General features: G+C 41.3%; 1 protein-coding gene across 7 annotated transcripts in view; it reads right to left on the reverse strand.

The window, feature by feature from the left end:
* Positions 1 to 17,938, reverse strand: part of Ppp6r3 (protein phosphatase 6 regulatory subunit 3) — a 161,223-nt gene that overhangs the window by 119,618 nt on the left and 23,667 nt on the right. For 3 of the 7 annotated variants that reach the window (XM_045144516.1, XM_045144495.1, XM_045144562.1), the window contains exon 1: positions 7,355 to 7,415. The exons of 3 other annotated variants lie outside the window; for them this stretch is intronic. The gene's annotated coding sequence lies outside the window, so the exon portion shown is untranslated. Of the gene's footprint in view, positions 1 to 7,354; positions 7,416 to 17,938 lie in introns of those variants that run through there. One more of the 7 variants, XM_045144553.1, reaches the window with a different exon arrangement.

Here is a 17,938-nt window from a genome sequence, read left to right on the forward strand (position 1 = left end):
GATTGTGGAAAACAGCCGGGCATGGTGGTGCAGAACTTTAATCCCAGCACTTGGAAGGCAGAGGTAGGAGAATATTGCTTTGAGTTCAAGGCCACCCTGAGATGACACAGTGAATTCCAAGTCAGCATGGGCTAGAGTAAAACCCTACCTCGAAAAACCACACCAACCAACCAACCACCCAACCAACCAACCAAACAAACAAACAAACAGGGGCTGGAGAGATGGCTTAGTGGTTAAGGCATTTGTCTGCCAACCTAAGGACCCAGGTTTGAGTCTCCAGGTTCCATGTAAGTCAGATGCACATAATGGTGGATGGGTCTGGAGTTTGTTTGCAGTGGCTAGAGGCCCTGGGGCACCCATTCTCAATCACTCTCTATTTCTCTGTTCCTCTCCTCTCTAATAAATAAATAAATAAAAATGTCTAGATAAGGAAACAAAGGTCAAAACTCAAAAGACAAAAGGAAATAATGATAAAGATACCCCCATAGACTTTTTCCCCAGGCAGTCCAGTGGAGGAAATACTAGAGCACCTGGGGATAATCCCCAAGGCTAAGAACAGGGAAAAAGAGAACATGATCAAATACTGTTACATCTGGCCAAAAGAACCCATTCATAAGCCCTTGGGTCTTTTGGCCAAGATTTGGCTCAGATGAAGACTAGCTGTCAAACTTGAATTCTTTAAGTTAATCAAAAAACCCCATGTTTTGCTGAAGACACAATGCCCTTTGCTGGCTGAAGGAGCTAACTGCCATGTTGCCTCTGAAGGCTAATAAAAAATATCTTAAAGACCAACAAATCTTGAGATTCTCCCATCCTGTCTACCTCCCCGGAGGACCAGAAGCTCAGGAAGCAGCTGGAGGGCTGCAAGATGGAGGTCCTCAAGAGGAATGAGATACCACTAAACAGTTCCTCTGTGACTTCATTCAGGCCTCAGAAAATAATTAGAACAATACAGAAAGGCTACTGAGTTTCCCCCTTCCTTCTAAACAATAGGTTCCAAAATGTTCCCACTCCAGGAAGTCCGTATGACACAAGGGACAATTAGGTTTATAAATGCCCCACTTATAAACACTGAAGTAAGTAAGGAACTTCAAAAGGGTAAGAAGCCCCTTCTGGACAATCCCCTGGGTTTGCCAAGAAAACTAGTTCTGGAGTTCACACCTAAATGGAAATGATATCCATTTTGAACATTTTTGTTTGTTTGCAGCAGGGTCTCACTCTAGCCCAGGCTGACCTGGAACACACTATGTATTCTCAGCGTGGCCACTAACTCATGGTGAACCATCTACCTCTGCCTCCCAAGTACTAGGATTAAAGGTGTGTGCCACCACGCCATTATGAACACTCTTTATGCTGGGAAAGAAAGGAGAATGATTAAGAAGAAACAACATACCCCTGGGCGAGGGGTTCCCCAATACAGACCCTTTTCCCTACCCTGCTAGAACTCAGGCTAAACAAAAATTGTGCAAGCCTGTAGCTACTAAACAGAGCTCACATTACTGGTCATCATGAAGGTGGCCTCCTGGATTGTTCTTTATGGCTCAAGATAGTTAATCCAGGGTGTGCACTTCCACCAGAACATGCAGGCCCCTCCTACACTGCAGCCATGATAAACTTACCCAGAGGCAAAGGAATAGAAATGCCACACCATATACATTTGTCTATATTATTGAGATGGTAACACTGGCTTATAAGTGCTCATATCAATTAAAAATATTAAATTAGCTGGATATAGTGGCACAAGCTTTTAACCCCAGCACTTGGGAGGATGGGGTTAAAGGGCTACAGGAGGATCGCCATGAGTTTGAGGCCATCCTGAGACTACACAGTGAATTCCAGGTAAGCCTGGGTTAGAGCAAGATCCTACCTTGAAAAACCAAAATAAATAAATAAATAAATAAATAAATAAATAAATAAATAAATTAGCTCACTGGGAACCCTCCGAACATGAATAACACAATGCTTAAGAATTATAGATACAGGGCTGGAGAGATGGCTTAGCAGTTAAGCACTTGCCTGTGAAGCCTAAGGACCCCGGCTCGAGGCTCGATTCCCCAGGACCCACGTTAGCCAGATGTGCAAGGGGGCGCACACATCTGGAGGTCATTTGCAGTGGCTGGAGGCCCTTGTGTGCCCGTTCTCTCTCTGTCTCTCTCCCCCTCTTTCTCTCTCTGTCATTCTCAAATAAATAAATAAAAATAAACAAAAATATTTAAAAAAAAGAATTATAGATACAGCCAGGCATGGTGGCGCTCATCTTTAATCCCAGCACTTGGGAGGCAGAGAGGTAGGAGGATCGTCATGAGTTCGAGGCAACCCTGAGACAACATAATGATATCCAGGTCAGCCTGTGCTAAAAGAAAGACCCTACCTTAAAAAAAAAAACAAAAAAAAAAAAACAAGAATTACAGAAGTATAGGGATCTACAGAATGGACAGACAGACATGTGAGAAGTACATAAGTTAAAAAGATAAAATGTAATGGAGGGCTGGAGAGAAGGCTCAGCAGTTTAGGCGCTTGCCTCCAAAGCCTAAAGATCTGGGTTTGATTCCCCAGTGCCCAAAGAAATCCAGATGCACCATGATGCATGTGTCTGGAATACATTTGCAGCAGCTGTAGGCCCTGGCATGGCCATATCCATTCTCTCTTGTCTCTCTCTCCCTCCTTTCCTCTCTCCCTCTCTCTTTTTGCAAATAAATACATAAAAATGTTTAATTAAAAAAAAGTAATGGAAAAATTGCTCCAGGCAGGTGGACTTCCCCAAACTGTCTAAGGTAGGGAGACTAAAGTATTTACTGGTGACTATGGACCACTCCTCTGGCTTGGTAGAAGCCTTCTTCCTCCCAGCTGGTACTACTGGCTATGTAATCAAAATCATTATAACAAGTTTTGCCAATTTGGCCTTAGAGAATGTAGACTCACACAATGGTAGTCACTTTACCCTCAACATATTGCTAGTAATTAAAGAAAGTTAAAACTATTGAGACAATCATACCCATAGGAGAGTAGAAAAGATGAATCAAATTCTTTAAAAAAAAAAAATCACCAAGCTTATACTCAAAACCAGACTACCCTGGACTAAATGTCCCCCTATAGCGCTGCTCAGGGCCAGAATGGCCCTAAGAAAGGATGCAGCAGGCCCATCTCCTTATGAAATGCTGTGTGGTCTACCTTCTCTGAGAAGGCCTGCAGAACTCCCCAGCCAGGAAACCAAAGACCAATCCTTAAAGAATTATATGCTGGAATTAGAAAGGTCACAGGTAAATGACCTAATGCTTCACCTTAAAGCCTTGGAAAAAGAAGAACAAGGCAAACCAAAAATCAGTAGACAGGAAGAAATATTAAAGATCAAGGCAGAAATTAATGAAATAGAAACAAAAGAAATCCAAAGAATTAATGAAACAAAGAGTTGGTTCTTTGAAAGGATAAACAAGATTGATAAACCATTAGCAAATCTAACCAAAAGAGAGAAGAGACAAATTAATAAAATCAGAGATGAAAAAGATAACATCACAACAGATGCCAGAGAAATTCAAAAAATCATAAGGACATTTCATAAAAGCATATACTCAACAAAGTATGAAAATCTGAAAGAAATGGATGAGTTCCTTGACTTGTATGACCAACCTAAATTAAATCAAGATGAGATTAATCACTTAAATAGACCTATAACAAGCATGGAGATCCGAACAGTTATCAAAAATCTCTCAACTAAAAAAAGCCCAGGCCCAGATGGACTCACTGCTGAATTTTACCAGACCTTCAAGGAAGAGCTAACACCATTGCTTCTTAAGCTTTTCCATGAAATAGCAAAAGAAGGCATTCTACCAAACTCTTATGAAGCCAGCATCACCCTGATACCAAAACCAGGCAAAGATAGAACAAAAACAGAAAATTACAGACCAATCTTCCTTATGAACATAGATGCAAAAATTCTCAACAAAATATTGGCAAACAGAATACAAGAATATATCAGAAAGATCATTCACCCTGACCAAGTAGGCTTTATCCCACAGATGCAGGGATGGTTCAATATACACAAATCTATAAATGTAATACATCATATAAATGAATTGAAGGACAAAAATCACATGATTATCTCATTAGACGCAGAGAAAGCATTTGACAAAATCCAACATCCCTTTATGACAAAAGTCCTACAGAGACTGGGAATAGAAGGAATGTATCTCAATATAATAAAGGCTACTATGACAAGCCTACAGCCAACATATTACTAAATGGGGAAAAACTGGAAGCTTTTCCACTAAAATCAGGAACAAGACAAGGGTGTCCACTGTCCCCACTGTTATTTGATATAGTTCTGGAAGTCTTAGCCATAGCAATAAGGCAAGAGACACACATAAAAGGGATACAATTTGGAAAGGAAGAGATCAAGTTATCATTATTTGCAGATGACATGATTCTATACATAAAGGACCCTAAAGACTCTACTAGCAAACTGTTAGAGCTGATCAAAACCTACAGCCATGTAGCAGGATACAAAATAAATACACAAAAATCAGTAGCCTTCATATATGCTAACAACAAATACACAGAGGATGAAATCAGAGAATCACTCCCATTCACAATTACATCAAAAAAATAAAGTGCCTTGGAATAAACCTCACCAAGGAAATAAAGAATCTCTACAATGAGAATGTTAAAACACTCAAGCGAGAAATTGCAGAAGACACTAGGAAGTGGAAAAATATCCCTTGTTCCTGGATTGGAAGAATCAATATTGTGAAAATGGCAATCTTACCAAAAGCAATCTACACATTTAATGCAATGCCCATCAAAGTTCCAAAGGCATTCTTCATGGAAATAGAAAAAACAATCCAAAAGTTCATTTGGAATCACAAAATCCTCGAATATCTGAAATAATACTGAGTAACAAAAATAAGGCTGGTGATATCACCATAACTCATTTTAACCAATACTACAGAGCCATAGTAACAAAAACAGTGTGGTACTGGCACAAAAGCAGACCATGGAACAGAATAGAGGACCCAGATGTAAGTCTGGATAGCTATAGCCACCTGATATTTGAGAAAAATGCCAAAAATACTCATTGGAGAAAAGACAGCCTCTTCAGCAAATGGTGTTAGGAAAACTGGATATGTATCTGTAGAAGGATGAAAATAGATCCTTCTATCTCTCCATGCACAAGAATGAAGTCCAAATGGATTAAAGACCTTAACATCAGTCCGGAAACTCTAAAAATGCTAGAGGAAAAAGTAGGGGAAGCCCTTCAACATATTGGTTTTGGCAAAAACTTTCTGAATACAGCCCCAATTGCTCAGGCAATAAAACCACAGATTCATCACTGGGACCTCATAAAATTACAAAGATTTTGCACTGCAAAGGACACAGTGAAAAAAGCAAAGAGGCCCCAGCTATAGCACTCCTAGGCATATATCCAAAGGACTCATCTCATTTCCTTAGAAGTACATGCTCAACCATGTTTATTGCTGCTCAATTTATAATAGCTGGGAAATGGAACCAGCCTAGATGTCCCTCAACAGATGAGTGGATAATGAAGATGTGGTACATTTATACAATGGAGTTCTACTCAGCGGTAAAGAAAAATGAAGTTATGAAATTTGCAGAAAAATGGATGGACCTGGAAAGTATTATACTAAGTCAGGTAACCCAGGCCCAGAAAGCCAAGCGCCACATGTTCTCCCTCATATGGGGATCCTAGCTACAGATGACTGGGCTTCTGTGTGAGAATGAAAATACTTAGTAGCAGAGGCCAGTAAGTTGAAAAGGAGACATAAAGGGTGGAGAAAGGAAGGGAAGAGGATACTTAATAGGTTGATATTGTATATATGTAATTACAATGATTGTAATGGGGAGGTAATATGATTGAGAATGGAATTTCAAACGGGAAAGTGTGGGGGTGGGGAGGGAGGGAATTACCATGGGATATATTGTATAATCATGGAAAATGTTAATAAAAATTTAAAAAAAAAAAAAAAAAAAAAAAAAGCAAAGAGGCAACCTACAGAATGGGAAAAAAATCTTCACCAGCTATATATCTGATAGAGGATTAATATCTAGGATATACAAAGAACTCAAAAAGTTAGCTAATAAGGAATCAAACAAGCCAATCAAAATATGGGCTTTGGAGCTAAATAGAGAGTTCCCAAAGGAAGAAATACAAATGGCATATAAGCATCTAAAAAAATGTTCTACGTCACTAGTCATCAGGGAAATGCAGATTAAAACTACATTGAGATTCCATCTCACTCCTGTCAGATTGGCCACCATCATGAAAACAAATGATCATAAATGTTGGCGGGGATGTGGAAGAAAAGGAACCCTTCTACATTGTTGGTGAGATTGCAATCTGGTCCAGCCATCGTGGAAATCAGTGTGGAGGTTCCTAAAACAGCTAAAGATTGATCTACCATATGACCCAGCTACAGCACTCCTAGGCATATATCCTAAGGACTCATCTCATTTCCTTAGAAGTACGTGCTCAACCATGTTTATTGCTGCTCAATTTATAATAGCTGGGAAATGGAACCAGCCTAGATGACCCTCAACTGATGAGTGGATAATGAAGATATGGCACACTTATACAATGGAGTTCTACTCGGTGGTAAAGAAAAACGAAATTATGAAATTTGCAGGGAAATGGATGAATCTAGAAAGGATTATACTAAGTGAGGCAACCCAGGCCCAGAAAGCCAAGTGCCACATGTTCTCCCTCATATGTGGATCCTAGCTGCAAATGATTGGGCTTCTGTGTGAGAAGAAAAAACTCAGTAGCAGAGGCCAGTAAGTTAAAAAGGAGATATAAAGGGAAGAGAAAGGAAGGGAGAAGGGTACTTAATAGGTTGGTATTGTATATATGTAAGTAGAATGATTGAGATGGGGAGGGGATATGATGGACAATGGAATTTCAAAGGGGAAAGCGGGGGGGGGGGGTATTACCATGGGTTATTTTTTATAATCATGGAAAATGTTAATAAAAATTGAGAAAATATAACAAAACTAAATAAATAAAAAGAATGAGGGGGCTAGAGACATTGCTCAGTAGTTAAGACACTGCTTGCAATGCCTAATGACCTGAGTTTGGTTCCCCAGTATCCACATAAAGCCAGATGCACAAAGGGGTGCATTGCATGCATCTAGAGTTTGCTTGTGGTGGCCAGAGGCCCCAGCATATCCATTCTCATCCCCCCCCCCCTCCACTATATATATATCCTTGCAAATAAATAAAACAAAATTAAAAAAAGAATGAGAAATTAACCAAAAATAAAAAAAGAATTATATGCTGGTATATGGTCATCCCTCAAGACTAAATGTTTCATGCTCAGTGGAGTTTGCAGTCCATTGTTCTGACCTGGTGCTGATGAAGACCTGGAGAGATGACAAACTTCAGCCATACTGGGAAGGTCCCTTTCAAGTATTCCTGATAGCTGAGACTGTCCTATGAGTAACGGAGAAGGGACACCTTACACACAAGTTAAAGACTGGGAAACACTGATGAGGGAAGAAGGAACAAAATAACTGAGAAGCCAATTAGTCTCCGAAGTTAGTCCCTGAAGGAACCCTTGAAGATCATTGTTAAAAAAAAAACCCACACAGGGCCAGGCCTGGTGATGCCTTTAATCCCAGCACTCAGGAGGCAGAGGCAGGAGGATCATTGTGAGCTCTAAGCCAGCCTGGAACTACAGAGTGAGTTCTAGGTTGGCCTGGGCTAGAGAGAGACCCTACCTTAAAACCCATGCCCCTCCACCAAAAAATAGGTAAGATAGCAAACTTTTGTTTTTGTATTTTGGATTTTGAAGGTAGGGTTTCACTCTAGCCCAGGCTGACCTGGAATTCACTATATAGTCTCAGGGTGGCCTTGAACTCACAGCAATCCTTCTACCTCTGCCTCACAAGTGCTGGGATTAAAGGCAAGCACCATCACACCTGGCAAGATGGCAAATTTTAAATCATACACATTTTACTACCAAAGGAAAAAAAAAAAAACAGGTAATAAAACCCAGCCTGGTGACTCTTTAATCCCAGTGCTTGGGAAGCACAGGCATGAAGATATCGAATTCAAGGCTAGTCCAGAATACATACCTGAGTCCCAGTCTAAAACAACCCCCTCCAAAAAAAAAGGGGGGAGGGCCAAAAAGATGGGGGAGGAAATGCACTGAAACAGTCTTCTAGTCCCAATGTGACTGCTGCATTCATGGCCTCACAGCAGCTGTTGTTTGTTACCTGCACAATACTGGCCCATCACATATGCCTATCACATAGGATGGAGGAGAGAGTAACAATCAAAATGCATATGTAGCTGGGCATGGTCGTACATGCTTTTAATTTCAGCACTTGGGAGGCAAAGGTAGGAGGATCACCATGAGCTCCAGGCTACTCTGATTATACATATGAATTCCAGGTTAGCCTGGGCTAGAGTGAAACCCTACCTCAAAAAAAAAAAAAAAAAAGCATTACATACATGTATGAAAATTATAAAGACAAAAATTAAAACGGGGCTGGGGAGATAGCTCAGAACTTAAAAGGCACTTGCTTGCAAAGCCTACAGACCAGGGGTTCAATTCCTCAGCACCCATGCTAGATCCAATGTGTCACATCCAACTGTGATCCCAATGCCTACAACAAGGGGCGGTGCAGCCATAAGTATCCGAAGCTCATTTGCAATAGCAAGAAACCCTGTCTCAAATGTGGACACAGGTACTGTGTAGATAACCTCGGACCTTCACACATAAATAAATAAATAAAGTGAATGAATAAATAATTTTTAAAAGTTTTTTTGAATGAACCTGTGACTACAAAGTGAGACCCTACCTTAAAAAAAAATTATAAATGAGCTAGGCATGGTAGCACATGCTCTTCTTAATCCCAGCACTCGGAAGGCAGTGGTACAAGGATCACTGTGAGTTTGAGGCCACAATAGTACAATAGTACTGAGACTACAATAGTAAATTCCAAGACAGCCTGGGCTAGTGATACCCTACCTTGAAAAACAAAAAAAGGGGGGGGGGGCGGGGCTGGATAAGATGGCTTAGTGGTTAAGGCATTTGCCTGCAAAGCCAAAGGACCCCAGTTCAATTCCCCAGGACCCACACAAGCCAGATGCACAAGGTGGTACAAGAGTCTGGAGTTTAAGCCGGGCGTGGCTGGGAGTCCTGGTGAGCCCATCCTCCCTCCTTCCCTCCCCCCCCTCAAATAAATAAATAAATAAATAATATTTTTTTTAAAAAAGGCATTGTCATGTAGTTGGTGAATTTTAAGTCTTTGGCACCTGATTGGATTACATCATTGTCTGGGTATGCATTCCTAATGGGCACTCAAATCACTGCAGACACGGATGAAGCCAGCTCAATCAAAATCGCTATTAACATACAGCCAAGTTGTAAATTAGCATCCAAAGTAAAGCCCAGAGAACCACACAGGCCTGTTATAACAACTGTGGGTAAGGATACAGAGCAATGGTACAAATGACTACACAACCTCAACCACCAAGCTACACTTAGCCAGCTCAGCTGAGGTACACATATGGCTTCATTTAACATAAAGACTGAAATTTCCATAGTTTCATACAGTAGCAAGAAATTGCCACCAAAACATGCTAGCAATGTTAACACTGTAGACACTGTTGAGGAAAGAGAGTAGGGAGGTGGCAGTCAAAGGGTACAAGGCTCTAATTAGACAGGAAGAATACTGTTTTTCCTCTTTGATCCTGGTGTGCGGGTGTGTTCACATAGGCATGTAATACCAGTAATCAGAAAACTGAAGCGGCAGGATCAGGAGTCACAGGACAGGCCTAAGCTACATAGCAAGAGGTATATACCAAGTAGAAACACTGTACATTCTAAAGTCCCTGAGTAAATTGTTTGTTCTTTGAGACAGGGTCTCATTGTGAAGCCCAGGATGACCTAGAACTATGTAGACTAGCCACAAACTTGACGTAATTCTCTTGCCTAGGCCTACCAAGTACTGGAATTGATTGTAAGCATGTCCCACCACACCCAGCTTACATTTCAAATACTCTTAACACAAAATTTAAGTATCTGAGATGATGTTAATTTACTCACTTTAATTACTCCACACTATATTCAAAAATCAACACTACATTGTATCTATAAAAATATGCTACTATATAGCCAGGTGTGGTGGTACACGCCTTTAATCCCAGCACCCGGGAGGCAGAGGTAGGAGGATTGCAGTGAGTTCAAGGCCACCCTGAGACTACATAGTGAATTCCAGGTCAGCCTGGACTAGAGTGAGACCCTACCTCGAAAAACAAACAAAAACCAGCAACTATAAATTTACTTAAAATTTGACATGAAAATATAACTTCACAAAGTTTCTCAAAGATGTTCATTTTTTTTAAAAAAAAGATGACATATAAAGATCCAATCCAACCAGCTGCAATGCTGTTACCTGAGCTAAAGTTTTCCTCCTACTTTTGAACATAAACCTTTTAACTTCTTTTTGACAATTTGCCTTGATGTGAGTATAAATTAAGCATTTAGACCACAGTTGTCCAATTCAGTAGCTACTAGCCACACACAGGGACTAAATACCTGAAAGATGCCTGGTGGCTGGTAAGGCTGAAGAAGAACCAAGTTTTAAATTTTGCATAATCACTTATCGGCCTTTTGGCTAAGGTTAAGTGTAAATTTTGGCATATTTTCACTAAATAGCTTAGTAGTTAAATAGCTCCACTGATAGCTCAGATCAAGACCAGTATCATACAAACTCCTACTAGACAGTGCTGCTAAGTCATACTAAAATTAAAAACTGAATGTGATCTACAATCTTAGGATAGGTTTACACCCCCAGGCCTTAACTTTCTTACATCAAAAGTGTCCAGAGTTCAACTAGAATGATTCTGAATGAACTAGTACAGTATATGAATTGATATTCTGCATTGGAAGAATAATGTGTAATGAAAGCCATACTTTCTTTCAAGTACATTAGGCAAGGACCTTAACTTGAGAAGACACACACAGATTCAGTTCAGTCAATATTTGGCAAGCCACCTCACCTCCTGCATTTGCTTTCTATCTTTAAATGTTCCAAGATACTCAAAGAAATAAAAGGGGGGGGGGTGTCAGTGAATACTACCAGGCCCAAATTCTTAAGTCACTCAAGTAAACTTTAAATAACTGAGAAGTAGAAAGTCCCAATAATAGAATTTAGTTACACAATATAAATAAGTGCATCTCGAACAGACATTTGGTATGCGTGGATGTGCCTAATTTTTCACTTCTGTCTTAAGTTTATACACAAGCACAACGACTTGAACTGTCCCCATAGATCCACCCCTAATCAGGCAGTGATGCTATAATTATAATCCCCATGGCTGCATTCAGGGTTCTCACATAGCATTAGACATGTGTTTACTTTGTTAAGGAATCAAACCCAGTAAAACCAGATACTCTCTTGACAGAAGTTATGCTTGTTTGCATATAATTGGGTAAAATATGATATAAATTAATTCATAAGGCTTATAAAATATCCTGTATCATTTTTTTGAGCTGTATAACCCAGTACATATACAAAACAGGACAGAGTCCCCTGAAGAGTATCCTAGCAGGTGTGTGAAGAAGGAACATACACTAATAACTTACATAAAATACTGCTAGGGGCTGGGAGGTGGCTCAGCAGAAAAAGGCACTAGCTTATAAAGCCTGCTGGCCAGCCCTGTGTTAATGCCCAGAACCCATGTAAAACTAGACCCAAAATGGCACATATGTCTGGCATTCTTTTGCAGCAACAGAAGACTCTGATGCATCTACATTAACGTACACAAATAAAAATAAATAAATAAGGGCTGGAGAGAATGCCTTAGCAGTTAAGGCGCTAGCCTGTGAAGACTGAGAACTCATTTTCGAATCTCCAGGTGCCACATAAGCCAGATGCACAGTGGCAAGTAGTACACATGTCACACATGTGCATAAGGAGGCACACACGTCTGGAGTAAAGGCAGGTAAAGGCCCTCCCTGATACACCCATTCTCTCCTTTTTCCCTCCCTCAAAATATAAATAAATAAATAATCCAGACATGGTGATGCATACCTTTAATTCCAGCACTTGGGAGACAGAGGTAGGAGGATTGCTGTAAGTTTGAGGACAGCCTGAGACTACACAGTGAATTCCAGGTTAGTCTGGGCTAGAGTGAAACCTTACCTCAAAACAACAATAGCAAAACAATAAATAAATAAATATTACTTTTTTGCACCAGGGGGCTGGAGAGATGGCCAAAGCACTTGCTATACAACCCTGACTACCTTGGATACTCAAGACCACATAAAGTCAGATGCTATGGCATGAGCATCAGCAATCCAAGTGCAGTTACTTCAAGAAATGAGGTGCAAACAGGAGAACTGCCTCAAAGTGGGCAGGCCAGCTAGCCTGGCAAATAAAGGTGACCTTGCCTCAAAACAAGGCAGACACATTCTAAATATACCCATAGATTAGTGCAGCTCTCATATTTGATCACAGACATTTCTTTTTACAGTGGGCAAAGGTTAATGCAGAAACAGCTGTTAAAATTGCTAAGAAGGGGGCTGGAGAGATGGCTTAGCGGCTAAGGCATTTGACTGTGAAGCCAAAGAACACAGGTTTGATTCTCCAGTACCCACGTAAGATGTGCAAGGGGCACACGCATCTGGAGTTCATTTACAGTGGCTTAAGGCCCTGGTGCATCCACTCTCTCTCTCTGCCTCTTTTTCTCAAATAAATATTATATTGTCTTATCTATTTTATTTGAGAGACAGAGAGCGAGTGAGTGAGAATGGGTACTCCAGGGCCTCTAGCCACTGCAAATGAACTCCAGACACATGCACCACCATGTGCATCTGGCTTATGTGGGACCTGGAGAATCAAACCTGGGTCCTCAGGCTTCACAGACATACGCCTTAACTGCTAAGCCATCTCTCCAGCCGGATTTGGTGGTGCATGCTTTAATCCCAGCACTCAGGAGGCAGAGGTAGGAGGACTTCCATGAGTTCAAAGCCACTCTGAGACTACACAATGAATTCCAGGTAAGCCTGGGCTAGAGCAAGGCCTTACCTTAAAAAAAAAAAAAAATTAAATTGTTAGAAAAGCAAAGAATGTAGGAGCTGGAGGATGGAGAGGAGTACTGCGGAACGCTGGCTTCTGGACACAACATGACCATACACACGTAAACTCACAGCTGTGGTTTCCTGCACAAGACAGCCCATCAATTTTCCATCATGGATGGGAAGAGGCTCATGACAGCACACACCTCTTAGGGCAGCTAATGAGCTAATGGCAATTAATGGTTAATGGTGGAGGTGGGTCATGTTTTTCTCTGAAGCTACTAGTAAATTGCCTATACTCCAGTAAATAATCCCCCTCTCATGCTATGTAAGCAACCATATTAAACCCAGTGGTACAGCACAAAAAGGAAGGGAGGGAAAGAGTAGAAAGGAGACTAGTTGAGAAGAAATTTAGTTGGAAATGGGGGGTTACGAGAAGGCAATGAGGGACAAATATAATCAAAGTGCATTGTATAGATCTATGAGACTGTCCAAAAACATAAAATAAGTTGAAAATAATTTTTTAAAAAACAGGTGGAAGGCAAGGACCAATAACTCTCTGACTTCTGCATGTGCACCATGAACACAAAGTGCTAAAAGGTGGAAGTCCAGCAGAATGACCAGCTTAACATAGGTCCTTTTATAGCCCATGTTTCTGATATCAAACCCACTGGCATGTTTTCAATACCACCCTCCCCCCGAGGTAGGGTCTTGCTCCTGCCCAGACTGACCTGAAATTCACCATACAGTTCCAGGGTAGCCTCCAAGTCATGGTAATCCTACCACCTCTGCCTCCCGAGTGCTGGGATTAAAGGCATGCCTGGCACTCAATTTTTAAAATAAGACAAAAAAAGATAAGCTATGGTGGCACATGCCTTTAACCTCAGCACTTGAGAAGCAGAGGTAGGAGGATTGCTGTGAATTTAAGCCCCACCTTAAACTACAGAGTGAATTCTAGGTCAACCTGGGCTAGAGTGAGAACCTACCTAAAAAAAAAATGAAAGTTAAAAAAATAAGAAAAAAAAATATGACTGTAGAGAGGGCTCAGAAGTAAGGTGCTTGTCTGCAAAGCCCAATGACCTGAGTACAATTCTCCAGTTCCCATGTAAAGCAAGATGCACAAAGTGACACATGTGTCTGGAGCTCATTGGCAGTGGCTAAAGGTCCAGGTGTCTCTATTCTCTGTTTCTCTCTGTTTGCAAATAAATAAATAAAAATATTTTTATGTCTGGAGAAAGTGCTTAGCAGTTAAGGCATTTGCCTGAGAAACCTAAGGATTCAGATCAATTCCCCAGTACCCACATAAACCACACGCACAAAGTGGCATATGTGTCTGGGGTTCACTTGCATTAGCTAGAGACCCTGGCACACACATTCTCTCTCTGCCTCTTTCTTTCTCTCTTAAATAAATATTTTTAAAACAATGAACAGGGCATGGTGGTACACAACTTTAATCACAACACTCAGGAGGCAGAGGTAGGAAGATCACCTTAAGTTCAAGGACACCCTCTGACTACAGAATGAATTCCAGGTCAGCCTGGACCAGACCCTACCTCAAACCCCACCCCCCCCAAAAAAAAGGAGGGAAGAAAGACTCTCAAAGAACTTGAGTAGCATGATAAAATAAAAAGAGCCTGAAAATTCTTTCTTAGAGAATACAGTGTTTGCTTGGAATACAAAGTTGGTGTTTTACTACTTACTTAAGCAAATATCAACACAAAAGACTCCCACTTCAAAGGGAGTAAGACATAGTTTACTTTGGAGCCAAATATGACTATGGCCTTTTTTAAAACAGTTTATTCCAAATTCCAACATGAAAACAGTTTTATGAAGTTTTCATAGTAAGAGGACAAAGAAAGTTAAAAGTCAAGACACTTTTGAAAACCATTTGTGGAAATATCAGTTAAACAGGTTTCAGTAAAGCAGGGAAATCCCTGCTGTAGACCTCAGGTGCTACCTAGTGACATTCGTAGCAAGGACACATACAAAAGTAAGTAATAAATGACTATTTAGGGGGCCAATATAGCCCAAGATAATTTGGTTATGGACCACCAACCTTCCCATTCTCCATGACAATTTAAGTCCTGATCAGATCAACCAACTTCCAGGAACTTCAATTAACACAACCAACCATTTAGTTTTCCATTTTGGCTTTTACAGAAAGTGTCAGAGCTCCAAGGAGTGGAAACACTAGAGAAAGGAATGTGCACCTGGGGTGCACACTACCAAATGGCTCCCTATCCTGTCGCACCTACCATATTCCCATCACCCATGTGTGCATGTCTGTTTCCCCACACCCTTGTCAACACATTAGTTTTTCTCTTAGGAATGAGATGGAGCATAATTCGTGTTCCTGAGATACTTTACTTTTCTGCCAAGTGACTGTTTATAACTTTTGTCCATTTTCCCTGTGGCTTGGTCTTAAGTAGAAATGGGACTGGAGAGATGGCCTAGGGGTTAAAGCACTTGCTTGCAAAACTAAAGGACCCAGGTTCAATTCCCCAGGACCCACATAAGCCAGATGCACAAGGGGGCACATGCATCTGGGAGTTCATTTTCAGCAGCTGGAGGCCCTGGCATGCCCATTCTCCCTTCCCCCTCCCTCCCCTAAATAAATAAATAAAACGTTTTTTAAAAAATGAAGCCAGAGCCGGGCGCAGTGGCACAGGCCTTTAATCCCAGCACTTGGGAGGCAGAGGTAGGAGGATCACAGTAAGTTCAAGGACACCCTGAGACTACACAGTGAATTCCAGGTCAGTGTGAACTACAATGAGACCTCACCTCGAAACCCCCCCCCCCAAAAAAATGAAGCCAGATATGATGATTCATGTCTTCAATCCCAGCATTAGGGGGGCCAGCCAAAGCTGTAAGATGAGTTCCAGGCAAGCCTGAGCTAGAGTAAGAAAGAACCTGCCTCAGAAAAACAGGCAATGGAAGCCAGGCATGGTGGTGCATGTCTTTAATCCCAGCACTCGGGAGGCAGAGGTAGGAGGATCACCATGAGTTTGAGGTTACCCTGAGAGACTACATAGTAAATTCCAGGTCAGCCTGAGCCCCTACCTCGGAAAAAAAACAAACAAACAGCAATGGTTATTAAAGGCCAGTCCTGGGTTTAATTCCCAATAATGCTCCCTCCCTTCCAACGATTAAATACAAAAGGCAGAGCCGAGCGTGGTGGCGCACGCCTTTAATCCCAGCACTCAGGAGGCAGAGGTAGGAGGACTGTAGTGAGTTCGAAGCTACCCTGAGACTACATAGTGAATTCCAGGACAGCCTGAGCTAAAGTGAAACCTTACCTTGGGGGGGAAAAAAAAGAAATACAAAAGGCAAAAGTGAAAATATTAATATTTTTATATTGCATTCCGTGGTGGTTTGATTCAGGTGTCCCCCATAAATTTAGGTGTTGTGAATGCTAGCTTCCCAGCTGATGGATATTTGGGAATTAATGCCTCCTGGAGGGAGTGTATTGTTGGGGGCGGGCTTAAGGGCTTTATAGCCAGTTTCCCGATGCCAGTGTTTGGCACACCCTCCTGTTGCTGTGTCCCACCTTATGTTGGCCAGGGGGTGATGTCCACCCTCTGCTCATGCCATCATTTTCCCCTGCCATCGTGAAGCTTCCCCTCGAGCCTGTAAACCAAAATAAATCTCTTTTTCCCAGAAGCTACTCTTGGTTGGGTGATTTCTACCAGCAATGCGAACCGGACTACAACACATTCTAAAGTGATAATATTTTGTATATACTGGGTTAAATACACATAATTATTTATAATGGAAGACACTCACCAAGAAATTAACCAATTTGGCCTTTATACTGCGATAAACTTAGCTGTTTCAGAATTTGCTCTGAAGGGCATGTTGTAGTGTACGTCATGATCATGACAGGAGAGGGGACAACAGAACAACAAGCACAGGAATGGACATCAAGTGTTTTCAAAGCAAGATGGGAGGACCAGGCAGGTGGGCTCACTCCTGTAACCCCAGCACTTGGGAAATTAAGGTAAGAAGGATCACTTTGAGCTCCAGACCAGCCTAGGCTACAGTTTACATTGCCTCAAAAAAGGAGGAGGAGAGGGAGAGGGAGAGTTTAGACACTGGTGGGTGACACCAAAGGCTCACTCTATTTTATACATATCTTATATTATGCTATGATATGATATATTACATATAACAGGTTATACTATTTCTGTCCCTGGTACCAGCCCCTGCCATCCAGGGGGCCCTCTTCCCATGGTATAATAGACTGCATAGTGACAGCCAATGAAACGGAGACCTACTAATGGTTAAATGCCTGACAAATAACATTTATTCAGTAAGAAATCAAAATGTAAGCCAACACCTGTAAAATGTTTACCATTTTATTACTTCTTCATTAACCCATACTTTATATACAGGGAATCAGCAAACAAAACACAAATAGTTAAACATATTAAACTGAGAGACAACAAGAAAACAGCACATTCATCTATTGTTCACATTGAATATGGCATCAGCTTTTAAAACAGCATGGTATGCATGATTTTAAAATGACAGCATTTTTAAAAAATATTTTATTTTTATTTATTCATTTGACAGAGAAAAAAGGAGGGAGGGAGGGACGGAGAATGGGTGCACCAGGCTAACGTGGGTCCTGGGGAATTAAACCTGGGTCCTTTGGCTTTGCAGGCAAACGCCTTAACTGCTAAGCCATCCCTCCAGCCCCTAAAATGATAGCATCTTTTGACAATTACAGAGAAATTTATCATCAGGGCATGATGATGCATACCCGTAATCCTGCCACGTGGGAGGCAGGAGGCAGAGGTAGTAGACTAGAGAGTTTGAGGGCAACCTGGGCTACAGAGTAAGACCCTGTATTAAATAAGCAAGCAAAAAAAGGAGGGAGAGAATGGAAAGAAACGAAA

The sequence above is a fragment of the Jaculus jaculus genome, chromosome 1 (assembly GCF_020740685.1).
Source record: "Jaculus jaculus isolate mJacJac1 chromosome 1, mJacJac1.mat.Y.cur, whole genome shotgun sequence".
Taxonomy (NCBI): domain Eukaryota; kingdom Metazoa; phylum Chordata; class Mammalia; order Rodentia; family Dipodidae; genus Jaculus; species Jaculus jaculus.